Source organism: Xiphophorus hellerii, chromosome 18, assembly GCF_003331165.1.
Source record: "Xiphophorus hellerii strain 12219 chromosome 18, Xiphophorus_hellerii-4.1, whole genome shotgun sequence".
In the NCBI taxonomy this organism is placed as follows: Eukaryota; Metazoa; Chordata; class Actinopteri; order Cyprinodontiformes; family Poeciliidae; genus Xiphophorus; species Xiphophorus hellerii.
In genome coordinates, this window is record NC_045689.1 from 4830287 (window position 1) to 4847605 (window position 17319).

Here is a 17319-nt window from a genome sequence, read left to right on the forward strand (position 1 = left end):
CACACACACACACACACACACACATTTGTTGGTGGTTTGACCTTTATGATCAAAACAAATGATGATTTCATATAAATCACAACACTAAAACTCATCAAAATAAACCTTCATAAGCGAATCAATACGTTAGAGATGAAAAGGTTAAGACGACACCAACTGCATGAATATTCAGGCAGGACCGACCGACGCGCCTCCGTTTCCATGGTGACGCTCGGCCCCAGTTTCCCGGATGTACTCTTTTCCCTGTTCAACATGGCGCTGGGAAAGTAAGAGACTTCTGCTAATGTCAGACAGTTTTCCCAAACTTATCCCGCTCATGCTCCACTAGGCCCGGGAAAGTTTACAGAGTCCCCTCCGAGGCAGCGGAAAGAGTTTCTCCGTGTCTTTCTGGGTGAGTAAGCGGCTTCGGGTTTAATAAAAGTATTTAAAGGTTATTTTGCTGCTCCGCTCCGCGTTCAGGAGCTAACAGGAGCTAACGTTAGCCGCTCTCAGAGCTCTCCAGGCTGCCTCCGAGGAAAGCAGAGCAGCCTCTTCTCTCTGATTTAATGAAAACTCGCTCACAGCTTGATGGGAAGTTTACAGTTTGATATTAATGACCTACAATAAACGTCTTAAATTGCTTATGAATGTAACTCCAGCAGATATGACCGCTTATTCTGGTTTTAGGATCTGTTTCTGCATTACTGTAACGTCGCTGCGCTGCTCATCCAGAGCTACGATGGATTTGGTAAAATGTAAATTATTTTTGCCCGAATTAGATTTCTGACAGTCTCATCAGTCATTTAAAAGTTTAACGATTTGCTAAACTTTTGTTTCCTCTTACACGATGTTCACGTTGTATTTTTATGCAAGGATTACGAGATTTAAAGCGATTGCCCAAAGGCGTGTTTTTTTTGTACTAACAAAAATACAATGACGAGAAAAACAGCTGAGTACTGAAGTACTGTTTTCAACTAAAGGATTAAAAATAATACGATTTTAAAAACCCTGTTGGAAAAACACCAAACTACTTCTGCTCTGTCAGTATTTAGGTCGATGACATCACAATAGGTACAACAATTGAGCTGTGATTCCTGGATCTCAATTTGTTTTTGTTTTTGTTTTAACAAGTTTGAATTTTTCTGAATTTTAAAGTTGTTTTAAAGAAAATAATTTACAAACACCAGAGCATTATTTGTTTTTATGTTACAAGTTCATCCATTTTATAGGAAACATAACCTATATTTATAGAGAATAAATTTTATAAATTAGAGATTATAATTGTTTTTTTTTTTTTTTTACAAAACTAAAGGCATTAGAGGTGCTTCATTATGCAGAAAGAAAGGGATTTTTTTTCATACTTGCTGCTGTAATGGCAATTTTGTTGGATATTGCAGTGATGACAGCAGTTCCAATAAGTCTTTCTTTAGCATTTTAACTTGTGAAACTATTTAACTCCAGCAAAAAGTGAATTGATTGTTTTGGTTTTCTTATTTTTACAACAAGGCTGACATTTTCATTCCATTTAAGATGGTTGAGCAATGGTTGAAAATTTAATAATGTTCAATCATTGTTTACATCCAGATTTACTACATTTGGCTTCGTCTTGTTCAGAATTATGATGCATGTCTCATGTCAATGACGTGAAAGTCGGATAAAACGTAACATAACTGTTTCAGGCTGCGGACACTTTGAAAACAATCGGATACAGATTGTAATTGGACCATTCAGGTTGCTGTGAAAAAGCCAGAAATTCCTCAGATTTTGGAAAAAATGCCGGGTTTGGGTTGCATTTGTCTGCTGTGTGAACGTAGCCGTTGATTGTTGGGGAAAATCCTTAGCTATTACACGGAATTTACAACTTCAACAATATTGCATGTGTTGCTGTGAATTCAAAGTTACACTGATTTGTGTCAATGCTTCACTAGTCTGCTGCACAGCTGACTAACATTTTCTTGTGTTAATCTGAACCGGAGTAGAATGGAGAGTTGTGGGGGTTAGAACAGAGCATTCTGGGTTTAAAACAGAGAATCGTGTTCTTTCGACATACCAAATCTTGTTACTGGACTGTTGGCGTACGTGAAGCTAATATTTAAATGTAAATTGTTAGCTTATGTCGACTGAGAGGTTAACTCCTTTACTGACCTTTTAAGTTGCTCTCAAACATCATTAGCTGCATTTCAGTTGACTATATAATTGGAAAATCTTATATTTCGAAAATAAATTTGCTTAATGGAGTAATGGCAATTTTGAAAAAATTTCTTGTCAAAAAAATATTTTGGTGCGATGATGGAGTGTTGTTTTTTTTTTTTTTTGATTGAATCAAAATTGGTTTATTTTGCAAAACTGCAATGGAAACACTTTTTTCGCATCACACGAGTCACATGATCAACAACAGGATGTTACTACTGCCAGAAACCACAAAGAAGACAACAGGAAGTGGTAGGAGGCGCAGCCTGTTTTTAATAACTTATTGCTTGTTCACGATTAAAATCACGTGATTTTAATCGAGTTTCTTTTGCGCACACTTGCAATGAAAAAGAGCATTAACTTGTAGCGTTCCTCTGTTGTTTTAGTGTTTTTTTGTTCTGGATCAACTACAGAATCTTTCCTGCTCTGTGTTCATGTTGAGCCTGTGATCGTTTATGTCTGCGGTGAGTGGAGGGAGTTCAGTAAAGTTGTCCGTTTGGTGCTGGGTTCATACAGCACATTCCTTGGATACCAGAGGTGCATGCAGGGGTCACTGTTCTCTCACATTATACATCACACCTCAACAGCAGCACCGTCTTCATGCCCTGCAGAGCACCTGGTGCAGAGTTAAGCTGATAAACATTCAGTCAGCGAAAAGAACGATCATCTTACATTTAAAAAACACTTGATTGACTCTAAATTAGTGTAATTATTAGCCATAATCAGCAATAGCTAAAATATGAGTTGGTCATCTTATCTTTATTTATAACAAAACATTGGAGTTGTGATGATAAAATACAAGCTGACACTTTTAAACTAAAAGTGTACTTCACAAAGCTAACCTTTGTGTGGAAGAACAGGAAGTAGCATTAAGCCTGTCACAATAAGCAATAAATCAATTAATCACATGACAAATTAAAACAAGCTCCATTTCCATTTCCATGGTTTGTTTCTCTCTTTCTACCAAAAACTGGATGATAAAAGTCTTCAGTCTGGTGCTTTAGTCTCAACAAACCCGTATTTTGGCAGTTTTGGTTAAAAAGACTTCATAATTCATTTTATTTGTTGTTTCTGTTGTTTTATTTGTTTTGGATACTTAAAATGTCTTCCAGTTCCAGTGTTGAAGTTTATTTCTTTTTATTTGGTTGTTTGATTTCTATAGTTGTTATTCGCTCTATTATTTGGTTAATTTTTTTTGTAGATCAATACCTGTTTTGTGTTTTTTTCTCACTCTGTTTGTTGTATAAACACCTGCTGGTGAATAATAAACATGTTTATAAAAAAAAAGATTTTTATTCTGAAGTATTTTTATTTTTAGCTGTAAGGATCCAGTTGGACCAGTATGGATTCCGTTCTGACTCGGTTTAATTCTCTGTCTGCAGTCTCTGCTGCTGGTGGTGGACTGACTGTCAGTTTTTAGAAACGATAAAGTTGATAAGAGCAAAGTGACGGAGTATGTGGTGGGTGTTAATGTAAATTTGATTTCAACCATTAATTCAGCCACAAAGAGGAAACATGATCAGTATTTTCAGATGTGCAGCAGAGAAAAGTCTCTCAGTTCAGCAGCTGATAGACGGACAGGAGATGTTGGTTCTGGTTCTGGTCGTTGTGCTTCAGCTTGAAAGAACCACAGATAGGGATAATGTTGTTGTAACAGTCCTACATCATTTCCCTCATGCTCCAGTGTTACTTGGTTTTACCACAGAGATGAAAATACTCAGCAGGGTTGGAACGAAGCAGCTGTTCAGAGTTCACATCGATCTTCCAGGTTAGATGTGGACAGTAACTGCTCTCTGATCATCGAAGACATTGATCCTGATTATGCTGGATTGTAAACCTGATTCAGGAACCTCCTAAGATGGCCAGGTGTATCTGAATGTTTTGCTCATTGATCTACCTCAACAAAATGTATTTTCAACAAAGGATGATTTGACATTACTCTGCTCTCTGGTGAGATACGGTGGGTTGGTTGGATCCTTGTCCAGAGAACAGTTTCCGCTGGTTGGATGAGACAGGAACTGAACTGACTGAAGGGAATTAGAAACGAGGAAAAACAAGAGGCGGTCTGTGTTTCCTCTCTAACTGAAGCGTCAGAGCGACACCAACAGAAAATTCACCTGCCAGTTTGTTGAAGGAAACAGAATGAAGGTTGACGCTCACTACCCACATTGGTTTGACGCAGTTAACAGAAGAAAACCAGTCCATATCTACCACAGAGATGGAGATGTTGCCGTTTTACCCTGTAACTGACCTTCATCATCCGACTCATGCTCGTCTGTTAACTGGATTTATGAGAAAAATGAAAACATGAATAATCAGCAGAAAGTTCAGAGAGGAATCGTTCAGAGTTCACCTCGTGCTGCCAGGCTGGGTTTGGACAGAAACTGTTCTCTGATCATCAACAACATCATGGCTGAGGATGCTGGACGTTAACGCTGCCAGCCTCAAGATGAAAGCAGGTCTGACATAGATGTGTATCTAAATCTGCTGATCATCTCTTCATTGCCACCAGCTGTTGATCCAACAAAGAATGGAGAAATCACATTATTCTGTTCTCTGGTGAAACACAGCTGGTCGGATTCCTGTCCGGGTAAAAGTCTCCTCTGGTTGGATGAGACAGAAACTGAACCGACTGGTGAAGATGATGATATACGTCTGGAGGACAGACTGGTTGTGTTTCCTATCTGACTGTGAATCTTCAGAGCAGCAGAAGATTCACCTGCCAGTTTGTTGAAGGAAACACAGTGAAGACAGAAGCTCAGTACCAAGCTGAAGTCCCGCCCGCCTCGTCTCCTCTGAGCTTCATCATGTTGACTCTGAAGATCACAGGACTGATCCTGATGGTTGGAATCATTGTTGGTATCATCAGAACCAGAGGAAGAAAAAAGCCCCAGAAAGACATCAATGTTTGTTTTGCTGCTGATGGCGACACAGTGAATTATGAAAATGATGGAGAACGTTCTGCTGCCGTCACACTCCACTGAGATTCATTAAAAAAAGATTCATTTTCATTGTATGCCAGTCCCTAAGGATATTTTGCATTGAGTTAACTTCATATGAGTAGTAATTTTTAATTGTGTAAAATTAAGTGTGTTTAATGTGTTAGAATTATAAAAAGTTAAAAAGTTGCTTGTTTGAGAAAAGAAGCTTTAAATCTGTAAATATGTTGTTTGCTTCCTTTTTAGTGCAAATAAAAGCTTTAATGCAAAAAAAAAAAAGTTTATTGATCTTTGAGAATGTGTTCTTGCATTATTATTATGCCGTTTCAATCATAACACTAGAAAATGGCCTGAAAACAACAATATTATTGGTTATCGCAATAACTTCTGGGACAATTTATTGTCCAGCAAATGTGTGTGCATAATAATTTTTTATTTTGGGGGATACATTGATTTACAGAGCCATTCTTACAAAATGTCTAACTACTTTGATTACTTTAATTATTGTATGGGTTAGGGTTTTGTAAAATTAGATTTTTAGTTTAAGATATATTTTTTGGGCAATATATCTTCTGACTTGACAATTTTTAACTTGTGTTACGAAAAGTTTGGACACTGAGAGTCTACAGGATCGAAGTGGGCCTGTTTGCACAAGTCCTGGTTGGGAAACAGAAAGAAATTGAGAAAATGAAGAAATAATACTTTTTTTAAAAAAAATGTTGCTAAAGAACTGGACTTGGAGAACAGAGGAAAATCCTCTGAGGAATGACTGAACCGGCCAACTCCAACATGGGCCTGGAGGCGCTCAGAATCAGAAACAACAGCGACTGAACTAAAAGATATTCCTGTTACTGGAGCAGCAGATCCATTTCTGACACCGTCAATCAGCTGCATTTGTTTGGTTCAAACCCGCAATTATGGCATCTTGTAAATGTTTGCTGCAGGGCTTCATCTATGAAACAAGGCCTGAAGAATCTATTCGATTTAAAATAAAACCATGCAAAGAATGCTGGAGATTCCTGCAGCAGATTTAGACTAAATCTAATGCGTTCAGGTAAAGTCGACACAGAATTGCTGCAGGACGGGTCGCCTGTCGTCTTCTCCTGCCTGACTGACACGAGCATCAGACTGTTTGCTTTTATTATCTCTTCCGCTTCTGCAAGCACAAGCAAACTTAACGAGGAGTTTTAGAGCGAGAGAAAAACGCAACAAGGTTGTTATTGTTGGTATGGAGTGAAACTTCAGGCCTGATAAGGTGAAGGACAAGTTTCCCTTTGTTGCTGCTGCAGCAGATAAGATGTGAAGGAGCTGTTTACTCACTGCTAAATGATACAGAGCGAAGCAAATAAGAAAATTATGCAACAGTTATTTTAATAATCAATTATTCTATCAATTATTCGGCCGATTAATCAGATAGAAAATTGGCACGTTAGCAGATTTTTTATTTAACCACTTATGCCTTTTTGATGTTACATTAGAAATACATTAAAAGATGCAAATAATTCAGTTCCTTTCTTCATAAATAAAAAAAAAATACCTGAAGTGCAATAACATATCATTCCTTTTGTGAACACTTGATAATTTGTAGATTGACAAATTTTTTCATAGTTTTTTTTTATACCTTTAATGCAAAATTAACATATTTTTGTACAGTTTTGGTTTAATTACTGCTCTGAGTATGTTTTTTTTCCAACACATTGCCTTTTTTGAGTCTGTACTCCAGTTAACAATGAATTGACTTCTAAATAAGTTGACGACTACTTCAGTAATCGATTCGTCACAATTAATCGTTTCAGCCCAGAAATTATGCTTACATTTCTGCATCTTCATCGGTGTGAGATGTTGGTTCATGTTGTGACATTGCCGCCGGTATGCAAGAACAGATTTATTCTTTTCAGATATGATAAATGTTTGAATTGGATCAGACAAAATCAGATTAGTGGCGTATTTCCCTTGTAAATATGGATATCGGCAGTAGAGGAGGAAGCAAAATGTGAGCTTTATTGTAAATGAACAATAACCTGACCTACTTTCCTCCAGTAGTTTGTGTTTTATTTTAAGTCGTTTTTCTCTTTTTGAAAGGCCGATGCTTTCTTTGTCCCTATTTTGGCTTCAGTAAATGTTTGTTCTGCAGTCGTTTCCCGTTCTGGCTGTGAAATCATGCTGAGGCTTGTGTGCTCCCAGTGTTACGGAGGATTAACAGAAACAATACAGAGAGACTTCTGGATGGTGGCGGCGTGTCACCTCTGTTCCGGTCGGGTTTCAGAGGAGGAAACGAAAGCTTTTGCTAGTCTGGATGAGATGGACAGGACTCAACCCGTTCCTAGATTATTTCTCAGGATCCTGCCTTTTGTAGGACTCTTGAAAGAACCTTTTTGTTCATCTTCACATAATATTTTCAAATTGTGAGTAATCTTCACACAGCTTTACTTGATCCCTTCCACCACAGCGGCAGCTTCCCAGCAGGTTCACGGGTCACATGATGTCTGCCGCGTCTGATTAAAGAGCAGCACTTTTCAGGACTGTCTTTAAATCTGAGATCACATGACGTCTGTGTTTTCCTAGTGAGAGAAGTGATGATCGCACCCTCATTGCTTCTGTTTACGACATGACATCATTATGTAATGACAACGCCACCATGACTCACATATTTACTGGACGCCACTCGAGATTATGGCCAGTTTGGTCACAAATTCAGCCTGATTTCTCAATAGATTAGTTTCATAATTGAGTCATTTGGAGAGTAATCAAAAAATTGTCCTGTTCTGTAGTGGCTGCTTAAGATAGTAAAAGAAACGTATGAAGAAGATGCTACTAAATAATAATTCAGTTCATTTTTTAAAAGAGAAAAGATTTTATTTCTTAAAATGTTGCATGATTTAAACAAAAAAAAGAAGTTTAAGCCTGAACTGGGGATGTCGATATGGCATGAAGTTCATATCACAATATATATTGTAATGGGTGGTGGTAATAATATATACCACAATATGATTTGTGTAAAACTTACAGTAGAAATGAAAAAAATCAGACACTAATTGATTGTAATGTAAATATTTGTATGTGTTTAACACTTGTCGCTGTCTGACCGTGACATCTGCCGCGCTCCTCCTGAGCGTCGCCGGAGGTTAAACCTGAACCCGGTCCAGATAACTGATGTTTTTTGCACATACTTTTTTAACGAGTTCTTCCTTTGCTCTCTCCTCCACGCTGCTCTGTTTTGATGCCTGCCGGTTACGTCATCAACCAGCTTTACCGCAGTTATCTTATTTCTTGTATTTACAAACAATAAATCTAATCTATTTTTAAGCACGAGTTAGCAAGTATCGGGCCTTGGCAGATTCTTGTCCGTCTTGTTTCTTCCTTCCCTCTCAGAGTCGGTATTTGTTTCCTGCTGAAACAGAAATCGTTTCTGGATCTGTTATTGCTGCTAAGTGGATATTCCTGTTGTCTGGAAATTCATACGACATTTTCAGTCGCTCATGACTCACCGAAGTTTGCTTTCACTGAAGGACACGTAGTATTTTCATCTATGATCCGAAGCATTTTTCTGTTAATCTTTTGACTAATTCACATATTCTTCTGTTGACAATGAGAGGTGTGTTTCATGCAACATTTATTACTTATACATTGTACAGTATATCCTTCACTTTACGCATATTTCAAATAGTTTCTGCAGTGTAGTTTGGTCTAAATGGGTTTCAACAGGACATCACAAGACATGAAGGTGAAACTTTTATTAAATTGGTAGAATTGTTTTTGTGCTAGATTAAGGATAAAGTGTTTGGTTGCTAATAGTTGGTTCTTTTTTTCCTGTTATTTTAAAATAATTTGGAAGTGGACTGAACTGTAATTGTCAATTTCTCATGCTTGTTTTGTTGCATTTATTGTCATAGGGTTAGGGTTAGGGTTAGTTGTATATATTGTTATTATTATTATTGTGTGTTTGCTTATTTATACTGTATATATTTGACCTTTTGCACGGGAGCTGCAATGGAAATTTCGTTGAATTCTGTTCAATGACAATAAATGCTATCTATCTATCTATCTATCTATCTATCTATCTATCTATCTATCTATCTATCTATCTATCTATCTATCTATCTATCTATCTATCTATCTATCTATCTATCCATCTATCTATCTATCTATCAATCATAATGTCCTCCAATTAGGCTTCAGTTAAGTTAAGTCTCGGGGCCCAAAATTGGCCAAAACTGGGTTTTTTTGATGATCAATGTCTACATCAGATTAAAGGTTATTTCTATTTATTTATTTTTGAAAATATTGTCTATTTTTGGTCATTCTCCTTCAAAAATGTTAGGATTTATGAGCAAAACAGGCATAAAAATGTAGAAAATGCTTAATAAATACATGAAAAATGTCTGGATAGGTCTGAAGTCATGGAAAATATTTAATGCAGTAGATGTAAATTTTTAGTATCGTTTTATAAGCTGTCACTATAAAAACTTTTGCTGGACACTGAATAGTCCCAGAAATGATCAATATAAACGATAATATAATCATTTTCAGACTATTTACAACAAATATAATAAAGACATAATAATGCAAGTACATCAGTAAACTTTACTTTCCAAATAACATTTAACATGAAAACTTGAAGACATTTTAAAAATCCAAAATAAAACAGAAAATAAAACTATGAAGTCTCAACAAAACAAAATTTCCCTTCAAAACATAATAATCAGCAGTTACTCCTGTCACAGTGACAAATTTTACTGGATGATAAATTTCCCCAGAAGTTATTGCGATAAACATTTTCCGGTAATGCAATGACATAAGAACACAAGAACACATTCTCAAAGAACAATTAACTTTAAGAACATTTGACACTGGAACTGGAAGACATTTTAAATATCCAAAATAAATAAACAAAACAAGAGAAACAAATAAAATGAATTATGAAGTATCTGTTAACAAAATTATCCTTCAAAAAATGGCTAGTTGAGACTAAAACACCAGACTGAAGACTTTTATCACCCAGTTTTTGGTAGAAAGAGAAAACGATAAATCACACAAATGGAAATTATTGCACTTGTTTCAATTTATCATGCAATTAATTGATTTATTGCTTATTGTGACCGGTTTAAATGTACCATTTTGCAACCTAAAGGTAAGTTTATAACCAATTTAAAGGTGCCTCAGAGTTTATTAAAAGTATTTCTTTGTTGTTGAACATGTAGAAACCTGGAAATGGTTCCTTCAGGCGCATTCAGAAAGTCTGTGTGGAAATGTGTGGAAGTCAGCTTGTGTACTCATTTACCCTACTTTCTCTGCTTGTCTTTATCATTGACCTTTCCACATTCCACAACCTGCGCCTGAAAGTCGGCTCTCATTGGCTGCAACACTGCCAGCTTTGTTTGAACTTGGCCTCTGGATTGGCAGCTTTGTGCGTCTCTGCCGTTGATACGTCGGCTGAACCAGTTTCTGCTGTATTTTTACTCAGGAATGTCAACAGGCTTCCTCCTCGCTCAGGTATTAGATACATTCCTGATCGGCACCTCAAAATAAATTCACCAGTTTTCTTTACTAAACAACCAAACCTTTCATTCAGTTAATTTTGTTCTTTGTAAACTATTTTGTTTTTTGCTTAACTGACGGCATCCACACTCAAGCAAATCAAATAATCCTTGGAGGGGTTTGACTGGATTTCTGACGTCATGTTCTGTAGTTTGGCCTTGGCTGTGTCTGTGTTTGTGCACTGTTGGGTGATGAATGTGCTTATATTAACAGGCAGACTTGGTATTTCACAGCAGCATGCTCTGATTAGATAAACAGGCTAATTTGAGGCAGACTGTCACCGCTTGTTGTGTGAGAGGGAGTCATTATCTAATGGCAAAATACACATTTGCGGGGCTGAAAGTTGAATATATTCTTGTTTTTAAGGTTTTCTGGTACGTCTTCTTACTGAAAACATCCAGAACAGCCTCGTTGGTCTGGCATACCGAACGATTACCCCGTTTGTTTTGTACCTGAACATGTGCAGAACAAACGCAACGATAAAAAGTGAAACCAAAACAAAACAAAGAGGGTTCCCAGATATCACTAAGCATTTTTTGAGAAAGCATTTTAAGGTCCAACACCTGATCTACACTTAACTTACTCACCTGAAGCACTAGCTGCGTTTCCATTGACCTTATAATTGACATTTCAAAAATAAATTTGCTTAATGGAAATAAATTTGAAAACACGCCGAGGTGCATTTTTGGCCGTATCAAAATTGGTTTATTTCGCAAAACTGCAATGGAAATTTTTTTTTTCGCATCACGAGTCACATGATTAACAACCAGATGTTACCACCAGAGGAAACAACAAAGAAGACGACAACAGGAAGTAGTTGTAAGGTTGATTATTACAAACTTGATCCATGTAAAACTATAGGAATAGGTTGTTTTCTAATTTTCCCACTGTCAGTTTTGGTCCTTGAACACATCACAGTTTGGTTTAGTTGTGAATTACTCATGTAAGCTTAAAAGAGTACTTCATAAAATATGCTTAAGTACTGAGTTACTGAGCAGATTGTCTGATTTATATTTAAAAATGACACCAGACGTGCTAATTCTGGTAGTTTAAAGACTAAAATAAAAAAAGCAAATAAATAAAGGACAAACACTTCTCAATCTATTTTTTCAATTAAATTAATACAGTAAGTCATCCGTCTATCTAGCCTCAAAACATAATGAATTTTAGTCAAAAGTAGCAAAATGTACAGCGTAGTAAAAGTACTCAAGTAGATGTATCTCGTTACTACCCACTTCTAGTTCCACCACTGTTGACTATTAGAAACTTGATCTATGTAAAACTACATGAACAGGTTGTTTTCTCATTTTCCCACCGTCAGTTTTGGTCCTTGAACGCATCACGGTTTGTTTTGAATATGCTTTCTGTAAGAAGTTACTCAGGTGAGATTAACTGAGTATTCCATGAAAGCTAATCAAGTACTGAGTTACTGATCAGATTATCTGATTTATAGTTAATGACATCAGACAGACAAAAATAAACTTTTATATGCAAATTCTGGTAGTTTAAAGACTAAAATGAATAAATGCAAATAAAGGAGAGACACTTTGCCTCTAGTTCCACCACTGTTAACTAATTCAACCTTGATCCATGTAAAAAAAAATTTAAAAAGTACAGCAATAGGTTGTTTTCTAATTTTCCCACCGTCAGTTTTGGTCCTTGAACACATCACTGTTTGTTTGACACGTTTTGTAAATGTCCGCTGCCCACCGGTTTATTATTTACTGTGGGGAAAAAACCGAAACAAAACCAAACCTGGAAATGAACCTCCCAACAGGAAGTGTAAAAAGTCAAATGTGCGTCACGTGACCGTGCAGGTAAAACACCTGCAGGTCCGTTTGTGAGGCGAGGGACGCAGAGCAGGAAGGAGGCGTTGCTGTCTGTGATTTCTAACCCGTGTTTGGCTGCTGACAGAGCCGCGCTAATCTCCCTCCCTCCCCCCGTTGACCGGCTGTCTCACCCGGTAACGTCACGACACTGAAACCAAAGGAATGCGACACGCTTCGTGTTTCCGAGCCCACGGCCGCTCCACTCGGTTCCGCCGCTTCCACGGTTAATGTCGCGGCTTCCCAGCTGGATTCCTCCGCGGAAACGGATCCGGTGCTGGTTCGCTGGACTCGGTTCTGGTTCGGGTTCATAGTGAGTATTGCTGATCACAGCTGAGTTTCACCACGACAGAAGGAAAGTTTGATTTCTCCCAAAGTCGTCTTGAAATCTCTCGGTCGGTTTTGGGATATAAAAAGCAGAATAAGTTTTATTTTTTTGTTATTTCTCTCCCAGTGTTCCCATTCAGACCTGTTGCTGACTGTGGAGACAGCTGTTGGACTCCACCGTCACAGTCATCTGTCTTTATTTGCACAAGTGTTAGTGACACATGGAGCTGAGCAGAGAGGGGGAGGATGGCGATGTTTGCACTTTTAACCGGAGTTTTAATGAATAAAAGGGGAAAATGTAGATAAATTAAAGTTTCAGGCATTTACAGATAAGATAGAGCTGCTGCTGCCTTTTTGTTTTTGTGCTTTCAGTTGTAACCTGGAGGAATAAATTCTATTTTTAATCAGCATTAATAAAGTAATTAACGTCTGTTAAACACAGTACCACTCACTGCTTGTTACCAGCTTAAAAAATAAAAAAGTTTAATCATTTAAAATGTGGCATTTTAAATGATTAAACAGTTATCAGGTTAATTATTATTTACAGTTATTAAAGTTAGTTCATAATAGGGGTGGGAATTAATCGTATTGTTTATAATTTATTGTGATAAAATTCTTATCAAGATAATATTTTGATTTGTTGTCATAAATTCCAATTACTGTTTAAAGAAACCTCAAATTGTCAAGATTTTTACTATTTTTCTCCATTTTGTTCAATAAAGGTGCATCGGTACATTTGAAAATATGACTAAATGCACTGAATTTGTGCATTTTAGTGTCATAAATCACACCTTCTTATGTGACTGGAGGCCATACAAATATAAATGTTTTTAAAGAGCAGTATTTGTGTTTGTGAAGCTATAATTGATGTGACACACAGTCACAGCTTTACAGTTTCCTAAAAACATAGTTATAAATAGTTCTTATTGTCACCTTCATAGTTGTCACAATAGTACTACACAATAATGCAATAAAATTTTAAGTCCATATCGCTCACCTCTAGTTTTTATAACGTCAACTCACAGCAGATTTCGTCAGATTAATTGTATAAAGAGTTTTGTGAACTGTAAGTCTTTGCAGGCCTTTATAAATCTGGAAATCCTGCGTCTGCTGCAGTGAGGGAACAACCTATGAATTATCAGCAGCAGTGAGCTAATATTAGAGCATCGCAACAATAAGGGCAGCCTGAATGCAGCCTTATGGTGAATAACTGTAAAGCCAAAATGGTCCTGTCCTGTTAAAGAGCTGCTACCTCGAGCTAAAACGTGAGAAATTGTTGATTTTTGGCTGGTGGGTTTATAGATTCTGCCACTTTCTGTGGCAGGTTCCCAGTCATTCAGAGGAAGTTGATTATCTCAATTCTGTGGTCTGCTGTCATTATGGTCAGTATGTAAAAAGCTATTTTATTAAATTTCAAATGTTTGACATGCAAAACGGTATTTGCATTGGATTAAACTCATTAAAGTTGGGATTCAGGTTGTATTTACTAACTTCAGCACCATTATCTATGATAAATGGATTATTTTGCTTCAACACAGAGATTATGGCATAGATTTCGATAATTTTGTGAGTTGTGTGAGGCCTCATGGTTGCACCGTTTACCTCACTTCCTGTTCCAGCTCGTGCCTCATTTTAATTAATTTAGAACCACAATTCCTGTGGTTTTAAGAGTTTTTAACTATATGGTCAGAAGGAGAGACATTTGACTTTAAATAAGCCCTCCTGCTTGTTTGTAGCAAGGTGAGCTGACAGCCAGCTGTGCATCAGTTCAGGTATCAGTACCTTATTAGGCTGTTTTCACACATAATAATCCGGTACACTCGGTTCGTTTGGGGATCAAAGTGGCAACATTTTCAGTTTTTTTTACCAACCAAACCCGTTTGAAACTGTTCTCCTCCTCACCTGTGGGGGCGCTGCACCAAGAACCACTGAACAAAACATGACAACCTCTGAAGAAGACTTTAGCTATGTGTCCATTCACCACATAATTGCGCAGTTTGACATTTTGAAAATAAATTTGCTTTATTTTGTAAAAATCATTTTTTGATAGTTTTGTTGCTAGGATAAGTCTGGTTATTTTTAGTTGTATTAAAATTGGTATGTTTTGCAAAACAGCAACGGAAACACTTTTTTCGCATCACACGAGTCACATGATCAAACACCAGATGTTGCCACTGGAAGAAACCATGAGGAACAAAACAGGAAGTGGTAGGAGGACGATGGCGCAGAGTGTTTTTTTTTATGACTTAACGCGTGAACAAACTTACCGACGTGTGATTTTAATTACGTTTTTTATTTAATGGAAACACAGCATTTGTGAAATTGTGATTTTTCAACATATTGACAAAGTTTTGCCCACATTTGTAATGGAAACAGCTGCTGACCGCAATACAATTTTTCACAAAATGGAAACGAAAATGGAGTTGCATCAGATTTTAGGGGTTTCTCTTTTGTCTTTGACTAAAGACATCAAGCCATTTCTGCTGCTAGCTTTAGCTTAATTCATTTGTTTTGGTTGTATTTACCCAGAATGCCCTGCTCTGTAGTTCACTTCCTGTTTTGGGAACGGTATCTGGTGTGTTTGGTGTTCATATATGCATTCAAACTGCACCAAAGTTCACTTGTACCGAACCGGCACCAAGGTTTGTAGGTGGACCAGTATTCATTTATTTTGGTCTGTATCATACAAACAGACTGGAGTTTCTAGACAAACGGACCGGAGTTGGATTAAAGCGGATTAACCATGTTTGGTGGGAATAACTCCGTATTTTCCTGTGTGGGCGTTTGATAGAAGATGTGTTTTTATTTTCTGTTTCTGTCTGCGTTGGTGTGGACGCCTGGTGTTTGTGGGTCCACATGTGGTGCCACAGCAATAATCTGTCCCGGTGAAACGAGGCCTGGTGTGGAAACAGTCGTCTTATCTTGGATGTGAACAAAACAAGGGAGATGATTTTAGATTTCAAGAGAAGCAGGGTTCATCAGGTCAAACACTATTTTATTTGTTGGAGAAGAACTGGTGGTGGAAAATTGTATGAGTTACATTTAGTTTCCCTCTGCGATTAATAAAGTATTTTTGAATTAAGGCTGCAACTAATATTTATTCTGGTGATTAATTAAATAATTGGCACATTCTGCAGATTTTTCATTTAACCATGTGAGCATTTTGTCAATTCCAGAAACGCATAAAACCATACAAGTAAAGAATTCAGTTCCTTTTCTAAATAAGAAATCAAGATTTTATTGCCTTAAATGCAATAAAAGCATTTCTTTAGTGAATGCAAAGGATGTATCCACAGCTAAAAATATACTTCATGTGAAAAGCTCTGCCTTTTCTGCTGGACTTGGCATCACTGCAGTCTAGGACTGATCTGTTATTATTTTTGGATTAACCAGTTAATAATTGAATGACAAAAGGTGCTTAACAGATTTCTTTATTTTTAACAGATTTTGAATCAGGTGGAGCTAAAACTGCCACTTGAGCTGTGGGTGAAATACATTTACAGTCTTGTATGCAAAATGCATATATTTTATGTACAGTTTTGGCTTAATTACTGCTCTGATTGTGAAGTTTTTTCAGTGATTGGACTTTTTTCCCCAAATCTCTATACTCAGTTAATCGATTATTAAATTAGTTCACTATAAATTTAATCATCAATTCATTGCAGTTAATCCGATTAATCCTTTCAGCCTTATCCTGAATCGAACTGGATTGTGACCAAAATGTTTTGTTATACAAGATAAACAATGCATTGAATCAGTTATTTTTGAGTCTAGTAATTTAATGCGTTTTTGGGTGAAGGACCTTTAGTGAAGCTTGAAAATGTCAATATAAACAGATCAAATCTGAGCTGAATGACTCTACATTCAACACAGGCTTAACGCAGAGTTTGATCTGTGAAACCTTGATTTTGTTGATGAAAATACACAAACCTATTTTTCCTAAGAATTGCTCTATGGCTACAACTAACCATTATTTTAGCAATTGATTATTCCGTCAGTTTTTCTGACAATTACTCAATTGTTCAAAGACAAATCACACATCCTACATATTTTTCATTTAACCGCGTAAGCCACTTTTATACAATAATAGCAATATTTTTAAATGAATATAAACAAAATTCAATTCCTTTTTAAACATTTTATGGCTTAAAAGGCAATAACAGCATTCCTTGAACCAGGTGAAGCTAAAACTGAGGAGTTTTAGCTTAAAATATATTCACAGAGGTGTTTTATTTTAAATGCAAAATGTGTGGCTTGATAATTCCTCCAAATATGTTGTTATAGAAACTAGACGTGTTTTTTTTTACTCTGTATATTTCAGTTAATGATTAATCAATTACTAAATTAGTTGATGATTATTTCATCAATCGATTAATCATGATTAACAGTTTCAACCCTAAATTATTCTCTGTTCCTCTGAATCCAATAATATGCATCATCTCGTCTGTTTAAACTGAATATATTATTACTCTCTTGCCAACTTTATGAAGAAAAAGAAATCCGCAGCATATTTTGTCCAT

At 36.6% G+C, this 17319-nt stretch overlaps 1 protein-coding gene across 2 annotated transcripts in view; it reads left to right on the forward strand.

The window, feature by feature from the left end:
- The first annotated feature begins 237 nt into the window (after window positions 1-237).
- LOC116737678 (serine/threonine-protein kinase PAK 4-like) overlaps window positions 238-17319 on the forward strand; it is a 40660-nt gene continuing 23578 nt past the window's right edge. Inside the window, exon 1 of one of the 2 annotated variants that reach the window (XM_032591026.1) lies at window positions 238-391. The gene's annotated coding sequence lies outside the window, so the exon portion shown is untranslated. Of the gene's footprint in view, window positions 392-12499; window positions 12786-17319 lie in introns of those variants that run through there. The other variant, XM_032591027.1, reaches the window with a different exon arrangement.